The following is a 4099-nucleotide window of genomic DNA, read 5'->3' as shown; positions in this document are numbered from 1 at the left end:
AAACCAACTGGTTTGGGAGTGTTGGCTGAAAGCTTATCATAAAGAGTCGCCCTCTTACAAAGCACTTAGCAAAAAGAAAAATAACTGAAAAAAAAGAAAAAAGAAGGAAGGATCAATAAGAAATAAGCCTCAAAGGATGCAATCAAGAAGGTGACTAAGGATTTGATAAAGGCTTGAAACCTAGAGGGAAAGAACCTAAGTTGCTATGTATGAAACCCGATAAACCAAGAATGCTACTTCTATCTTATCTTTTTGTTATTTCATTTCATTCTTCCTATGCTTCAGTACTTGCTTAGGGACAAGCAAGCTTTAAGTTTGGTGTTGTGATGCCAGGGCATCTAGGCCAGTTTCACTGACCTTTTCTTTACTGTTTTAGGGTTGTTTCATGCATTTTCTTAGTGAATAAGGCAAGTTTTGGATGAAATTACACTTACACCTTGATTCAAGCAACTTTTGTGAACTTTGCATAATTTCATGAGTATTTTGCTAGAATTGTATGATAAATTAATGATGCATAATCTCATGACTTTGCTAGAGCTTTGATGCACTTTAATTGCTTGTTTTTAGGGCAAAGGAAGCAAGGAAGAACCACGTTAGTATTCACGTTAACCTAGTTAACGTGAACACTAACGTGGAATGGTAAAGCTTGCAATGTTAATGAGAAAAGTGATCACCAATAACGCCTGCGAAGCCACCCAAAGCTCACGTTACTTGCCACGTTAACTAAGTTAACGTGGTAGTTAACATAGAGGAAGAAGGAACTCAACGTTAATGGTAAAAGTGAACACCATTAACATTGGAGAACTTGGCAATGATCCACGTTAAGAGTCACGTTAACTTAGTTAACGTGAACTCTAACGTGGAAGAGGAAACACAAGCCAACGTTAGTGACACTCACTTTTGTCACTAACATTGAACCATCTAGCATTGCCTACGTTAACTTTCACGTTAAGCTTATTAACGTGAAAGTTAACGTGGAGTTGAGATCAAGAAACCAACGTTAGTGACACTCACTTTTGTCACTAACATTGGGAGATGGCTTCACTACTACGTTAAGAGCCACGTTAACTTAGTTAACATGAGTTCTAACATAGAGAATATGGCATTTGGACCGTTAGTGACAAAGGTGAGTGTCACTAACGCTCTCAAAGGTGGATCACACCTACGTTAAGAGTCATGTTAGCGATGCTAACGTGGACTCCAACGTAGGAACATAGGGGCACTAAGCAACGTTAATGGGAAAAGTGATTCCTATTAACATTTGCGAAGGGGTATAAGCGAACGTTATTGGGAAAAGTGAGTCCCAATAACGTTAGCCAAGTTTTGAGAAAGCAACGTTAGTGGTCACGTTAAGACCACTAACGTTGGATTTAACGTGGATATATGAGGTTGGAACGTTAGTGGAAAAAGTGAATGCCACTAACGTTCTCGAACCCACACTGGCAATCAACGTTAAATATTTCTAAATACCCAAAGCCTAATTCATATTTCTCTGCTAGTTGGGCCCACTAAATATGAGAACTACTTCAACTCAATATCCAAAGCCCACATCCAAGACTTGAAGAACTCACTAGAAGATCAAGAAGAGTAGTATATATAGGAGTAGTTTTGAACTAGAGAGAAGTTGGGCATTTTTGGGAACTACTCTCTATAGATTAACTTTCTGCACTTTTAGCATGTATTCTTCTTTTATGCCATTTTCCATTTCTAGAGCTATGAATAACTAAACCCCTTTCATTGTGTTAGGGAGCTCTGTTGTAATTTGATGGATCAATTATAGTTTTTATTCTTCTTCTTCTTTCTTTTCTCTTGATCTTACTAGAAAGCTTTCGATCTTAATTCAATTGGTTTGTTGTCTTGGAAAAGAAACTCTCCATAATTGGATCTCCTTTGAGCCTTGGAAAAGGGATGAGGAGATCATGCTAGAAATGCTTTCTCATGTTGGACCAAATTAGGGTTTGGGCGGATATAGTGACATATAATCCTTCCAACACTTTGATTTGGAAATACATGTGGTATAATCAGTGACCATACTTCATCTCTTCCCATGAGCAATTAAATCAAGGAATTGGGCAATTGTTCAAGCTTAGAGAGATTGGATTGCCAAGGAATTGGGAACCAATCACTTAAGATTGCCAAGGAGATCAATGAATGCATTGATTGAGGAAGAGATGAGAATGAACATGATCCGGAGAATGCAACATCTCCTGAACCAAATGATTTCCCCAATTCTGATCTTACCCATTTTCTTTACTTTTTGCCATTTAATTTCATGCTCATTACCCCAAATCCCCATTTAAAATTCTGCACTTTAATTTCTGTTATTTACTTTCTAGTCATTTAAATTTCTGCATCTCAACCCAAATTTTGTTTAGCTCAACTAGCACATTCTTCTAACTAAATTTGCTTGACCAATCAATCCTTGTGGGATTCGACCTCACTCTATTCTGAGTTTTACTTGACGACAATTCGGTATACTTGCCGAAGGGAAATTTGTTGAGAGACAAGTTTTCATGCATCATTCAACTGAGAAGGCTTGACCTCAAACCCATGGCTAGAGGATGGTTAGAGTTCATCTAATGCTCTATCATTCCTACTAGCAACCTATCCAAAGTAACTGTGGATCGGGCTATCATGATCCATAGCATCATGATTGGAGAGGAAGTGGAAGTTCATGAGATTATATCTCTAGAACTATACAAGGTGGCTGATAAGCCCTCTACTTTGGCAAGTTTAGCCTTTCCTCATCTCATCTGTCACCTATGCAATTTAGCCGGAATTGTCATAGAGGAAGACATCATCATTGAAAAGGACAAGCCCATCACTAAAAAGAGGATGGAGCTAACAAGAGAGCCCACTCATGGACCTCAACAAGAGCATGAGGAAGTCCCCCATCAAGAGATCCCTGAGATGCCTCAAGGGATACATTTTCCTCCACACAACTATTGGGAACAACTCAACACCTCTTTAAGGGATTTGAGTTCCAACATGGAGCAACTAAGGATGGAGCACCAAGAGCACTCCATTATCCTCCATGAAATTAGAGAGGACCAAAGAGCCATGAGGGAAGAGCAACAAAGGCAAGGAAGAGACATTGAGGAGCTCAAGCACTCCATAGGAACTTCAAGAGGAAGAACTAGCCGCCGTCACTAAGGTAGACCCGTTCTTTAATTTCCTTGTTCTTAGTTTTCTATTTTTTGATTTTTATGCTTGATGTTTCTATTTATGTTGTGTCTTTATTACATGATCATTAGTGTCTAGTGTCTATGTCTTAAAGCTATGAGTGTTCCATGAATCCTTCACCTTTCTTAGAAGAAAAATGTTTTTAATTGCAAAAGAACAAGAAGTACATGAATTTTGAATTCTATCTTGAAATTAGTTTAATTATTTTGATGTTGTGGCATTACTTTTTGTTTCTGAATGAATGCTTGAACAGTGCATAATTTTTATAGTGAAGTTTATGAATGTTAAAATTGTTGGCTCTTGAAAGAATAATGAAAAAAGAGAAATGTTATTGATAATCTAAAAAATCATAAAATTGATTCTTGAAGTAAGAAAAAGCAGTGAAAAATACAAAGCTTGCGAAAAAAAAAAGGTAGCAAAAAAAGAAAGAAATAAAAAGAAAAAGCAAGCAAAAAAAGCCAGTAACCCTTAAAACTAAAAAGCAAGGGTAACGAGGATCCAAGGATTTTAGCATCAGTGGATAGGAGGGCCCAAAGGAATAAAATCCTGACCTAAGCGGCTAAATCAAGTTGTCCCTAACCATGTGCTTGTGTCATGAAGGTCCAAGTGAAATGCTTGGGAATGAGTGGTTAAAGTCATGATCCAAAGAAAAAGAGTGTGCTTAAGAACTCTAGACACCTCTAACTGGGGACTCTAGAAAAGCTGAGTCACAATCTGAAAAGGTTCACCCAGTTATGTGTCTGTGACATTTATGTATCCGGTGGTAATACTGGAAAACAAGATGCTTAAGGTCACGACCAAGACTCATAAGTAGCTGTGTTCAAGAATCAACATACTAAACTAGGAAAATCAATAACACTATCTTAATTCTGAGTTCCTATGAATGCCAATCATTCTGAACTTCAAAGGATAAAGT

The sequence above is a fragment of the Arachis duranensis genome, chromosome 3, assembly GCF_000817695.3.
Source record: "Arachis duranensis cultivar V14167 chromosome 3, aradu.V14167.gnm2.J7QH, whole genome shotgun sequence".
Classification (NCBI taxonomy): Eukaryota; Viridiplantae; Streptophyta; class Magnoliopsida; order Fabales; family Fabaceae; genus Arachis; species Arachis duranensis.
The sequence above is the reverse complement of the archived record's forward strand: the minus strand, read 5'-3'. Positions refer to the sequence as shown.